This window comes from Mustela erminea, chromosome 18 (assembly GCF_009829155.1).
Source record: "Mustela erminea isolate mMusErm1 chromosome 18, mMusErm1.Pri, whole genome shotgun sequence".
Lineage (NCBI taxonomy): Eukaryota > Metazoa > Chordata > Mammalia > Carnivora > Mustelidae > Mustela > Mustela erminea.
This window is the reverse complement of record NC_045631.1, coordinates 45134220-45147894: the sequence shown is the minus strand read 5'-3', so window position 1 is coordinate 45147894 and position 13675 is coordinate 45134220. Positions and strand designations below refer to the sequence as shown.

The window sequence follows — 13675 nt, the reverse complement described above, 5'->3', positions numbered from 1 at the left end:
CACCCAGGCGTCCCCCATACCCAGATTCTTGAGAGCTAAGCAGGCCGGCGCTCAGTGCCGGGATCAACAGTGTTCCTTCAGGTGGTCCCATCTTTTAGTTTGGGGTGCTTTTAAGAATTTCCTTGAGGGGCACCTGGGTGGCTCAGTGGGTTAAAGCCTCTGCCTTGGGCTCGGGTCGTGATACCATGGTCCTGGGATCGAGCCCCGCATTGGGCTCTCTGCTCAGCGGGGAGCCTGCTTCCCCTTCTCTCTCTGCCTGCCTCTCTGCCTACCTGTGATCTCTGTCAAATAAATAAATAAATAAATAAAGAATTTTCTTGAACTACTCAGACTACTCACACCCTGAATACAATTTATAGTCCGAAATGAACACGGTTGTCTCTCTCCCCACCCAGGAAAACCCAACAAAAGAAACCAGGGTGAGATCTCATACATGGTATATAGTTTACTTTAGAGCTAATGGATTTAAAAAAAAAAAAAAAAAAAGCCAGGGAGGAGGGAGGCAAGAACAGAACTGAGTAATGGTTCTTGTTTTCATTAGATGCAAGGGTGGCTGTAGGAATTTCAGTGCCACTAACATGCCTGGTGAGGCTGCGGATTCTAATTTTCCACTATGTGTGGCCCCCAACCCTGTCCATGTGAGCCCCCCTTCTCTGCTCCCCATTACTCCCTTTTTTCCTGGTCCTAGAGGTGAACAGCAGTGGTATAGACACAGGGGAAATAAAGTGGATTGTTGAGGGAGGAGGCTCAGACAGTACACCAGGAGGCTGACTAATGCCACCCAGCCCCTCCTTTCCACGGTGACCCTTTCTCCTAACAGCAGACAGTCAGCCTGGCCCAGGGAAAATGGGAAAACTCCCACTTTGAATTCAATTTCTCCCTGTAGACACCACCTGGGAAGCTGAATGTCATCTCCCCTGAGTTTACACATCCAGGCCCCTCCTGGCCACCTTTCCCAGCCTTCGGTCACACATAACCCCTCCAAAGAAGTGTGGCAGGTGTGGACATTTCTCATGTTTTGTGCGAACTGGAAGAAAAATGAGCTTCTCTGTTGGATAAGTGTCGACCTGCCCACGACACTAAATTTGGTTCTGCCGTCACCGGCGACATGAAGCGGCAGCCCAGTTTAGAGGCTAGCTTTCGGTTTAAAATACTTTCTCCAGGCTCAGGTTGCATATGACCCATTCAGGGAGGCTGGAGGGCACAGCTTCTCTGGGCATTAGCGCTAAAGACACATCTGTTGGCGTGGAGAGTGGCCTGCAGAGGGGAGGCATGAAGGCAGGGAGGCACGGGAGTTGGGGACAAGCATGACCTGGCTTCTTCTCCAGCTGGGAAGTCTCCGGGCTTCAGTCTGCTCCCCAGCAAAATAAGGATGATGATCCCTGCCTCGAGGGGGAGGGAGGGTTAAAGGAGGCCATGTTTTTAGTAGAATAAATGCAACCAGTTCGTATCATTATTACCAGCATCGTCATATAACAGAACTAGTTTAGACCAATAGGGACTGTGTTCAGGCAGCCAGGCTGCTCGCAGGCTGCAGTGACACGCGTGCCCTGACCTACTACCCACCATCCCCATGCACGAGAAGCACCCCCCTCCCAGGGCAAAGACAGATGATAACCCAGCTCTAGCTCCATTCAAATTCCAAGTGCCGGCACTTCAATTAAAGACACTTGGCTGAGCCTCTAGCCGCCCCACAGCCACCAGATATCACACCACCAAAGTCAACGTCTGCCTTTAATTTAATCACTCTTGCCTGAATTGGTTCCCACCCTGGGGCCAAACACGGAGTAGCCAGAAGAGGCTGCCCCTGGGCATAACTGAATAGGGGATTGTGTACCAAGTCCTGGTCTGATTAGGAAGAAAAACTGAAAACCCCTGCAAAAATGAAAAGACCGGGGCACCTGGGTGGCTCAGTGGGTTAAAGCCTCTGCCTTGGGCTCGGGTCGTGATCTCAGGGTCCTGGGATCAAGCCCCGCATCAGGCTGTCTGCTCAGCAGGGAGCCTGCTTCCTCCCCCCCCCCTCTCTCTCTCTCTCTCTGCCTACTTGTGATCTCTCTCTGTGTGTCAAATAAATAAATAAAATCTTAAAAAAAAAAAAAATGGAAAGGCCACCTGAGGGTCAGGATAGGGGTCAGGGAGGTCCCCTGCCCCTCTCCGGGTATCACTTCAGGTTACAGTACAAACATGACCACCCTCTGTCCTGTCCTGCACCCCGACTTTAGGCCTCCTCTGCAAAGAAGGGAATAGACGAGACCTGTACACGCTGGACCGCAACCTCCTGTCCAACCAGCATGGGCACAGGCCCTGCTGATGGCTGCTCACCCCTGAGAAGGAGCCTGCACCGTCCTGCCGGCAAGAGGGGAGCAGGGTGGCGGCAGCTGAATGACCTTAGGCATCGGGCTCCATTCGCCCTGTGGAGACTTCAGATCAGCGCCCGACTCTGGCTACCTGCGGCACTGAGCGGCTCAAAGGAATTCTCATAGAAGGTTTTATTTCAGTTCTGTAGCTATCCAGCGAGAAGGGAGCCTGCATTATTATCCATTTGGGGGTGAGGGCATTGCAGGATCCCCATTTTGCAGATGGAAAAATGGAGGTACATGAAATCTTCCACTTCGCCACAAGTCTCTTCAGATGGTAAACAGGAAAGTCTGCAATTAAATTCAGGGTTTGGCAAGCAAGCCCATGCAGCGGGGGATAACAGGCCCACAAAATGAGGCAGGCAATGGCTAGCTTCTGGAATTCAGTCTTGCCAGCAATAAACGATAAGGAGACCTTTTTTTTTTTTTAAATTAATGTATAATGTATTATTTGCCCCAGGGGTACAGGTCTGTGAATCATCAGGCTTACACATTTCACAGCACTCACCATAGTACATACCCTCCCCAATGTCCACAGATCTTTTTTTTTTTTTTTTTTAAGTTCTTTGTCACTTGGCCCAGATTATCAATTTATAACAAGAATCCTGCCAGTTAAAAAAAGTTTTCCCATCAGACATCAAGCATCAGTTCATAATTATTTATAGCACTTTAGTGACACTGAAAGGGATTTATTTCAATGTATTCAGTCTTTAACCCTCTGCAGGGAACAGAGTGTAGTCATTGTTCCCTGCAGGGTTAAAAAGGGAGGGACTCCAGATACAGGAGGCCTGCAGAACTAAATCCAGTGGAGGCTCCCAGCAGGCCCATCCTCCAGGATTAACCCCTGGGAAAGATTAAATAGGGTTAAAGCAGGTTCAGGTGAGCCTGTGACTGATGACTCCATTATACAAGTGGATTTAGAGATGTTCTGCAAAATCCTTCCTTTCTAAACTGCGCCCATGGTGAGGCACAGCCATGTGTCCTGGGGCCAGTGTGGAATTTCCCTGTTCCTAAGGAAAAGACGAGACAGAAGGTGGATGGCAGAAGATCTGGGGACTCTTCCAAACAGCTATTCCTGGTGATTCTTGGCAATGGGAGCTTTGAAAGGGACAGGTTCACACGCATTTATACTGCAATTATTACCGTGCCCCAACACAAATTATATACAAGTATTTTACTTATATATACAACCTTTGCTTGACTTATTAACATACCTCAATTTAAATTCTGATGCATTACCAATACTAAAGTTGAAAGCTGTCAAGTGTTCAGCAAACCTAATATAAAAAGTCTAGACATACATCAAATAAGGGAGTGAATATTTACATTTAAACACATAATTATAATTATGGGGCTCAGTTGGTTGGGTGTCCAACTCTTGGCTTCGGCTCAGGTCATGATCTCAGGGTCCTGGGATCGAGCCCCATATTGGGCTCTGCGCTCAGCTGGGAGTCTGACTGCAATTCTCTCTCTTTCTCTCTCTCTCTTTCTGACCCCCTTCCCACACGTGCACTTGTGCTCTCTCTCTCCAGTAAAACAAACACCAAAGAGAGTCTTTAAATTGTAACTTTCCCTTGGGCATTAAAGCATTTGATTTGAGATTATTAATTAATCAATAAGCCTCTTTTAGAGGGGTAGGCTGTGGGAGGGGGCATGAGTTAGGACGATGGTTTGGTGCCAATGTCCAACTGAGAACAAATGGAAATAAGCACCTCTGAAATGACCTACCCATCAGTGGCCTAACTGGGTTTGGTCCCGAATGATTCTGCTGACACATGAACTAGACCACTGGTTCGCATTCAGGTCTTTTACCCTGGAGGAGGGACATAGTCCCACAGTTCTGTGAAACGGTCTTTCCCTGCACTGCACTTCCCTTTTGGCATAACATGTTGGCTGGAGATCACATGACAGCAATTATGCACCCCAGGGGTCTTCTAATACCCTTGATGTCCTTGGGAGGAGGCCTCGAAGATGAAAGGGCAACCCTGGGCTTTTTATGCTACAACTGCATACAAGTCCATAGACAACATCATCCAGACTTCCTGCGAAAACAGCAAACTGGGCTCCAGGTAGGTGGGCAGACTAGCAGCTGGGACCAGAGATAATTAGGTACCTCTTCTCTTAGATGCCAGCTTGAGCAGGAGAGGGGCAAGACCAAAGGAAGGGCCACGAATGCAGCCCCATTTCCAATGGCTTCAGATATAATTCTATCTTGCTGATTCAAAGTGGTTTTTAATAGTTGGATCTTCATCTAAAATTCCTTCACTAAGGGGAGTTCATATAGTAGATGGGATTTTATATTTATTTTGGGCTTTATAGGGAGAATTTTGCAACACCCCCTTAACCTGGGATTTTGTGTGAATGAATTCAAAGTGCTGAGCTTATCCTAGAAGGCAGGCAAGAGATGGGGTAGGCAGGGAAGGTGACCGCCCACAATTCACTTAATACCAGTCAGTCTCCACAGGGCGCTCAGTCCTAGCTGACACTATGTAAGAAGGAGAAAGGAAAGACTGTAAATATTCAAGGGTAGGTCCACAAGGCCTGATGTCCATGGCCAAGGCCTCCTCCTACCAGCCAAACTTCTAGGTCTGTCGCCCTTGTGACCATAATCATATAATTTAAATAAGACACAAGCGGATGAGATTCAAGTGCAGAATGAAAGGCAAACTCTTAAAGTCATTCATTGGTTTTAGGAAAATCCAGCTGAACGCTTTGGAAAGACTTCATAAAACTGAGTAATTTTTTTTACTGTCAAAGGAGATATTAAAGACTGTGAATGAAACAGTAAAACTCGAGAGAGATACTGCATTCAGATTACTCGGTAGTGTAATCCCTCTTTCCAAGGAGCTGAAATATGAAGTCTTAACAAGGTATTGTGAGTGTGGCTTAGGGAAGAAAGACAAGAAATTCCAACCGGCTGATCCAAACACCAAGAGTATCATTTCATAATGATTTTTTCTGCTTTAATGACTTTTTAAAAAAACTAACGTAGTATGACCCTCAGTCTTCACTGCATAGATAAGAAGGCTTCTTAAACCAAATTTAGTAATTCAGATAGGAGCATACGCCTGGGATGCTTGGAGTCCCCTGGACTCAGAACATGTCCAGTTTGTTTTATTAAACATTTTTCGGCTTGACTCTTCTCTTGACCATGAAGCCCGCTTGCCGGTTTACCGACTTCCACATCCTGCTTAAGCATTTCATTTGTAAATCCTCTCCACTGCCTTCCATTACTTTCCCGATCCCATCTGCGCTCGCTCTTAATTCGGTGAGTAGGCTAGTAGGATCTCCAAACCTGACACGCTCGCTAAGCGGGGTCGAGGTTCCCAGGATGGTGGGAGGGCGCGGTTCTGCTCCGGCTGGCGCGGAGTGTACACAGTCTATTCCTGGCGTGGGGCGGATTTCAGGAAGGAAGAGGACAGAGGCAGGGACTGCAGACGATAAGTCACTCTCTGCTCGCCTGTAGCAAGAATTTCTGTCTGTACAATGAGACATGGGTGTGTGGGATTTTCGGGGGACCCATTTCCACCCAAACAGCTGTGCCGGGCTCCAGGCAAGTTGGGCAGCTGCCCACTCCTATCTTGGTCCTTAGTCAGTGCAACAATTTATCTGTTACAAGTGTATCCATCAGCAGGGTCAGGAGATGTCTTTGTACATTCATCCAATCACAAGCCTTGATCCAGAGGCGGCTGCCCTTGGGACCATTCCCTAAACAATTTATTATGTGCCAGGCCCTGGGCTAAGCCCTGCATTCTCCCCCTGCCCTGTTTAAGCCCCACAGCAACCAGGGAAATAGGTACTGCCATGCCCCCAAAAGTGGGGGAGGCAGGACTTGCACCCAGGACTCGGCTAGAGTCCACATCCTTAATCACTGGCCAAACCTAATACCTCTTTTTGCAAGACAGGGCCCTGCCCCGAGGGCTTGTCAGGAAGAAACAGCGTCTGCCTTTAAGGTTGCTCACCAGCTTTCCCTGAATAGCCAAGGCACAAAATACATTTCCGGGGGGATTCATTCTCTAGTGCCCCTGATTGGAGCAGCACAGAGCCCACCGAAATGTCAACACAGCAAAAACACTCAGATAAACCACCTGGAAGTCATTCAAGTTTGTATTTCGGGGAAGCCGGTTTTAGCTGCACATCTGCAGAATGTCTCCTAATCAGAGAACCCAGAAAGTTCAGAAACCATCTCAAGACGGCCTCTCCCTGCTTGCCCACACTCAGGAGGAGGCCATCTGGGCAGGAAAGGAACTTGGCCCAGGTGGCAGGAGCATGGTGCCTGGAGACAGGAAACGCGTGCTTGGACAGTAACCCCGCTGGCGAGGTAACAGGGGTGAGACGGGCGTGTATGCTGCATGTCTGGTCGCCCACACAGGGCCGGCTGCAGGATTACAGTGGCCTCTGTTCTTCCCTCAGGTGGATGCCACTGAGTTCTGGCAACGAAGGGTTCCAGGCAGTCCCTCTGTGCCACAGCATAAAGGAATATTTACTGTACAGACTGCGCCCCAGGAAGTGAGAAAAGCCTCCAGGCCCACCTTTGCCAAGGGAACCCTGAGATTCTTGCATGAGGCCCTTTCCCATGTCCACCCAACTCGACTCAGCCACAGACTCAGAGCTGGTCCCATGGGCTGGTGCCAAAGCTCTGATCCCTCTGAGGGCATCTAAGATGAGGATCTGCTGTCCCTAAAACTTCACTGATTTGGCCCTGACCATAGCTGAGTCTATATCATGATTCCCCAGTCTTGATTTCCAGCCTTCTCTGAGCTGATCAGAACCAGCTGCTCCTTTGTACAACAGAGCCGTCTTGAACACCTGGGTCTGGGGGAAGAGGTTTAAGGTCCCTAGGATATTTTTCTCTTTGTTTTATAAACAGAGGTACAGAGGTTGAGTGAAATCCCTTGCTCCCTGTGCCAAGGCTAGATGAGAAATTATAAGCTTCACGTTGTGCTCCAATGACAGACTCTTTCAGAAGTCCATTTTGTGAGTCAGTGGCTTTGGAATTTGAATCTTCCAATGGGTCAGTGTTACAGAGATCATGCGCAGGTTCCCAGGCTAGCCCACAAAGGCCTATTAAAGCCACGTGTAGTTGAGAAGAGGAGGAGGCTAGGGTTGGACTTCCAGCTCTACTACTCCCTGGCTGTGTGACCTATAGTGAGTTACTAAACCTCTCTGTACTTCAGTTTCTCCATACGTAACAGAGATAATAACAGCACCTGTTACGAAATGGGGGTTTGGAGAGGATGAAATGAGATCATCTCTAGGGAGCACTTACAACAGTGCCTCCTAAAAGACACTCCCTGAACATAAGTGCCATTATGATAAGAATGCCAGAGTAACAATGTTTCTGTAGCAGGACTTCTGACCCTGGCACAAGTGACATTTGGGGCCAGATACTCTGATGTGGGGGACTGTCCTGTGCATAGCAGGAGGTTTGGCAGCGTCCTTGGCTCCTACCCACTAGAAGCCAGTGGTACCTTCCCCAGTTGTGAAAATCAAAGACGTCTCTAAACCTTTCAATGGCCCTGGGGACTGAATACCACTGTTTTACAGGAATACACCCAAGAGTCCCAGCTGGAATATTTGGGTCCTCTCCTGGAAGCAGCCCAGCTGGTGAGGCAGCAACCCTCTCTTCCCCTCACCTGCTCAGGTATGCTCCTCCATGCCGGGACTCCTGCAAACCACCAGCAGAAGCAGTGAGGCTGGCAAGTTAGAGAAGTAATTAACTAGGTGGATATTTTTGGGGATATGGAGGGGTGGGGGGGCACTTTTTAAAGTGGGATAATGAAAAAGGCAGGGCGGGAGGAAGGGGAAGGGGCAGAGACAAATGGGGTTTCCCACATCTATCCTTCTGACTTCCGGTGCCAGGAGGGCCTACAGTCCCAGAGATGGCAGAGATCAGTTCTGATCTGTTTCTGTTTCCCCCCAGGGCTATTGTGTGCTTTCATTCCATCCTCTCTCCTGCACTCTTCTGGCCAACTACGGTGGGGTGAGCAGCGGGGACTGGGCTCTGGGGCCAGGGAGCGCTGTACTGGGAAGGGAGAAGGCTCAGAAGCAGAGTAGGGAGGGTGTGGAGGTGCACCAAGGAGCACAGACTGCTTTCTGGCTGCCACTTGGATACCGAGCAGGGGACAAACTGGACTAGATTTGCCCCCAAACCTTATCGATGCCATGACCTTGAATATAGCGCCCTTCTTCTAGTTTTCTCTTTACCACCTTTTTGACCTGCATTTTCCCATTTTACCCAATTACTTGTTAAATGGGTATGGACCAAACACCTATTCTAGGTCTAGCACTGTATTAAGCCCCCGACGGTGTTTTGATTTGTTTTGGAGTGATTCTTTTTCAAGGTGGGCATAGGGAGAATACTATCTAGTTGGAAAACTATCAGGTGTTTAACTAGAAAACTAATACATGTTCACACACACAGATGTGGAGCCACTCAAACCATATTCATATACATAAATGCTGAGGGAAGTTGTAATAAAACACAACTTTTTAAAATTTTCGACAAATGGGTTCATGAACTGATGTTAAAGGGCAGAAAGAAAATTCAGCCTAAGCAAAGGGCACCAGGATCTCACTGCATCTCCCCGCTGGTGCTGCCCTCCAAGGGTAGTGGGTCAAAGCGCCCGTCCAATAGAAGGGGCTCTTTCCCCAGTCGGAATAAATCTGACCCTTTCTCAATCAAACTGCTTCTAAGTTTTCTTCTTGCAATTTGTGGGAATAATCCATTCCTTTTGTTCCTGTCAGGGATGCTGAGCCCGATACCTGAAACCAGTTCCAAGCCACGCCCTTCCACCATAGACAGGTGCCGGAGGAGGCGCGTGTGGGGGCGGGCACATACAGACAAGGGCTGTCACTTCTCCAAAAACCAGCAGAGCCAACAAAACTCTCCCGCAACTATCCAAAGGCAACCCCAAGAGCTAAGCCAGATTACTGCAGTAAACACAAGCTGTTTCAGAAGCAGCTGTAGGTAAAAGAATTGATGAGCTTCAGGAGTCACTTGGGACCAGCCACTGGGATGGGGTGGGGCGGGTGGTAATTCATTTATTGTTTAGAGGCAGGGTCTGGAGATGGAGGAATGGATAAGCAATTCGTATCTAGCAAACCTAAGCAGCATCATAAATTGCAAAATAATACCTTCATTTATTTAGGTAGGAAAGACATTTCTCTTTCTGCCGTAGGACAGGTCGATGGGAGGGGGTAGCAATCAAAAACCCATCCTGCGGAGCCTGAGCACACACACGAGGTGGCCTGGAGAGCCAGGCCCCGCAGTCGCTGTCCCAGGTTCCAGCCCAACTGAGCCCAGCTGGAGACCGCGCCTGGAGGTTCCTGCGTGCCAGAGGCCAAATGGGGTGTTCCGGGACATAAATGAGCTCCCGCCTGAAGGGGGGTCGGGGACAGGAATCGATAAGCCCTCGGAACTGTGCCTGGACCTTTCCCTTAGAAGCATGGGCTCAAATGCTGTATCCCTCGAGATCCCAGGAGGGGGAGGGGGGAAGCCGGTTACTTCAAGCACGAGGAGAGCCAGGGATGGTGTTTCCGGATCCAAGTACGAAGATCCATCTACTGGCGCCCGGGATTCCTCCTTGAACAGCTCCCAGGCCTTGCCGAACAGAGCCCCACTAAAGGGCCAACACATTTCAAAATGGAGCAAAATCGCGGACGTCTGGACTGCGCTTTGTTCCCGGCATTGAGCTAAATGTGCTCGCTCCCGCCGTGCTCCCTTTCCTCCAACCGACAGGAGGTGACCTATCCGCCCGCGGCCCCCCCCCCGGGGGAGCTGCGGCCACGGGCTACCCGTTCTCAGGGCCGCTCTGTGACCCTTGCTCTGTCTGGAACCAGAATTCCGCGCCCAGCTCTAGGGTGGAGGAGGTGGAGGGGGGTGAGAGGAGAAGATGCTCGAAGCGATCCTTGAGCCTCTCCTGCACCCCACCCTTGGAGGGCTCAACTCTGCAGGGATGCCCCACACTTCCTGGCTTCGACCTCCGACGGCGCAGCCAGGAAGGTTCAGCCGGGCCTCTGGCGGGCTCTCGACCCCAGCCCGACCAATCCCTGGACATTCAGATCAATCTGGGCAGCTCGCGTGAATGATTGGGCTCTAGGGATGCTCATCCCTCTCGGAACTGCGCCCCTGCATCAGTTTGCAGCGATAGAATTAACCAGAAAACCGCGCGGACCCGGCTCGTGGCAGGAGGGCGAAGCTCGGACTCCCTTGCCAGGGCATCCATAACCCCCTTTCCCGCTCCCTCCCCATTTCAAGGGTGGCAGTGTACTCGGGCTTTTAAGTTAAAATCTTGTACGTTTCCAATATAATATTCATCCACAATAATAAAAATACATGAGGGACGCTAATCTGGGTGGTTGAGGCCGCCGGAGGCCAATTAGGAAGAGTCACCAGCTCAGGGTTGGGGGCGGTTTACCCCCAGCAGCCTCAGAAAGACTGAAGGGCCGCGGCCTCGCCTGCCCCTTGGGTTCAAAATCTTGGCTGGGAAGGGGCGGGGCAACGCCCCGAGGTCCGTTCTCGGGACGCGTGTGGTTTCTATAGCAACCACCCCTCGGTGCCCCCCCCAAGTCATCTCAGGAAAAATGGGTGTGGCCCGAAGCAGAGGAGGAACCCTCTTGCCCCCTCCTTACTTTCTCCCATCTGGCGAAGCAACAGGGCAAGAAGCCGAGAGGGGCTCAGCCTGCGCGCTGTCTCCGCCACCTCCCGGGGGTCACCGCTGACCCTTAGTGGGCAGCCCGTGGGAGGTGGCCCCCAGGCCTCTCAGGATGGAGGAAGGGGCTTCCTCCTCTGCGGCCACCCGCACAGCGCGCAGAGACCTCGAATCCCAGCCCTTCGGCCCCGCGAACTCTTCCTGGCGCGCCGCCCGGCTCCGGGGAAGGGGCCGAGCGGGGTCACGGCCGGTCCATCCATGCCCTCAGGGCTGTGACTGGGGTTCCTTGACCCGAGCCAGCCCGAGATCTAACAAAAGGCTCGAAAATGCGGGGCGGAAAATAGGGGGGAGGGGCAGGGCCCTTGGTTAAACACTCTCATAGATAAGAGCCAAAAAACCAGGGCTGGCAACGCAGATCACGTAAGCTCTACAAACAAAGCATCTAGCCTCCGAGAAAGATTAGGGGTGAACGCCCCCAGGGCTCAAGCCCACAGCAGCAAAATACCAAGACTTCAGCGTTGATTATCGTGTCCCCCCCACCTTAATTACAGTCCCCGCCCTGTCCTCCAAAGCCTAGCCACCCGGCTTGGCAGGGTACAGTAGACGTGACACGCCGCAAAAAGATGGCACCTCGCGTTTGGAGGGGGAAAAAAAGCAGGGGTGGGAGTGGGAGGAGGCAAGCCTACTCTCCCCCTCCTTGCCCACCCCGATCCACACCCACTGCCGCAGTGAGGGGCGAGCCCTGCGCGCCAGCCCCTCGCCTCCGGCAGGGAGCGCACACGCCGGACGCCAGGCGCAGAGCGCAGAGAAAGGGGCCCGCCCCGAAATGCACCTGCAGCCCCCGCGCGTGCCTGTGCCCGGCTGCGGTTGCGAGCAGGGATCCGCCGCTACCGAGTCCTTCCACACTGCAAGGCCAGGTGACTCCAGCCTTTTGCCTCTCCGAGCCCACACCGGGATCCCCGCGCTACCATGTCTCGGGCACGGCGCGGCTCGCATTTCGGTGCCAGGCGCGCGCAGGGGGAAGGGCAACGAAAGTGACAGCGCCTGGACCCCTCCCCATCTCCTCGATTGCACTCCCAGCCCCCAAACGTCCCCTGCGGGTTTCTGAAGGAGGAAAACGGGGAGGGAGTGGGCCACCGCCTTAAATCAGGGGTAGTGAAAGCCCCACTGGAATTGCTGACAGGGAGTTGTAGGGAGGGGCAGGCAGGGATTCATCTTTTCTAGAACCGGATCCATACCTTCCTGAAGGGCTTATGGCAAACCAAAGCAGAGAAATAGGATTACGGGTTAGGTTTCGGGGGTCGTCACTAGACACCCCCTAACACACACATGTACAGACACACGCCCATTGCGGCAAAAGGTGACGAGCAAGAGTGCACAGCAGCCCCCTCCCCCAGGTCACCGCCATCCGCGCCCCACCCTTCGGGCACAACCTCTGGCCCGGTCCGCGCGAAGCGGGTCTTAAGGACACCCCAGAGCGCGCGCGCGCACACACACACACACACATACACACACACCAACACATATGCGTGCGTGCATCCCTTGCATGGGTCCCTTTCCAAGCCGCCCTATTCCCAGCCCGGAGCGCACACGGCGCAGGGAGGGGCGCCAGCCGTTGCCCTCGACTTATGCTTACCTCACGAAACCCATCTCTGCGGCGGGGGACGAGGGGCGGCAGCCTGAGAGCGCAAGGGGGCGGACGGGGAGGCAGATAGAGGAGCCTCGCGCTTACCTGATAGTCGACAGAGGGCGAGGACAGTAGAGGAAAGAGAGGAGAAAGTGGCAGTGGTGGCGGCGGCAGAAGGTGGGCGGCGGCGGCGGCGGCGGCTGCGCTGCTGCTGGTGCGGGAGCTGGTAGGTGGCGGAGAGCGAGCCCGCGCACCAGCGAGAGGGCGCGTTCCCGAGGCCGGCTGGCGGCGCAGGCGCGAGCAGCGGGAGCGCGAGCCTTCTCAAGGGAGGGGTCAGCAGTGAGGTCTTCGCGGACGTTTTCTCCTCCGGCCACCAGTAGGCGCGCGCGAGCACCCCACCACTAGGCCCTCCCCCGCCTCCTAGCTCGCTCCCTTTGACGCTTCCCTTCTCCTTCCTTCCCACCCCCGACAACTCGAGCCGCGGTGCCGGCCTCTTTGCGCATGCGCGCTGCGTGGCGCATGCGCACTTCATGTCTCCTCCCTCGCTTGTCTTTGTCTTGTCTAAGGGGTCTCCGCCCTTGGGAGAGAGAGTGTAACTTGTGTCCGGGGTTTGGGAATAGGCTGGTGCTCGGTCTCGCAGATCCGCTGCCCCTTTTCCTTCCTGTCCCGGTGATGTTCTATCTCGAAAAGGTCCTGGGCGGGTTTCCACATAGCTCCGCAGTCCCTCCACCCCGGAACTCAGGGCTTTCCCTGGGCTCGCCCTGCTTATGTCTGGCCAGGCAGCCTGAGCCCTTGAGTTTCCCGAAATGGTATCCGTTGTTGGAGTTTAGTTTCCCTGGGTCACCTTCCTTTCCACCTGTTTTCTTTCCACCGTTTTTCTTTTTGACCAAGGTGGGTTCTTAGTAAATCCACTTTAAACAGACTCAGTCATAATGCAGTAATACAGGTTTGGGGTGGATTGGTTGGTATTTTATAAGGAGCATTCAGTCTATTATTTACCTAATCGTGACCCAAGAATAAAATGTTAAATTAGATGA

General features: G+C 52.4%; 1 protein-coding gene across 27 annotated transcripts in view; it reads right to left on the bottom strand.

Moving 5' to 3' along the window:
• MAPT (microtubule associated protein tau) overlaps positions 1-13004 on the bottom strand; it is a 115943-nt gene extending 102939 nt beyond the window's left edge. For 3 of the 27 annotated variants that reach the window (XR_004280540.1, XM_032321016.1, XM_032321021.1), the window contains exon 1: positions 12744-13002. The gene's annotated coding sequence lies outside the window, so the exon portion shown is untranslated. Of the gene's footprint in view, positions 1-12647 lie in introns of all 27 variants that reach the window. The other 24 variants (XM_032321018.1, XM_032321023.1, XM_032321028.1 and 21 more) reach the window with 18 other exon arrangements.
• Positions 13005-13675: the final 671 nt, after the last annotated feature.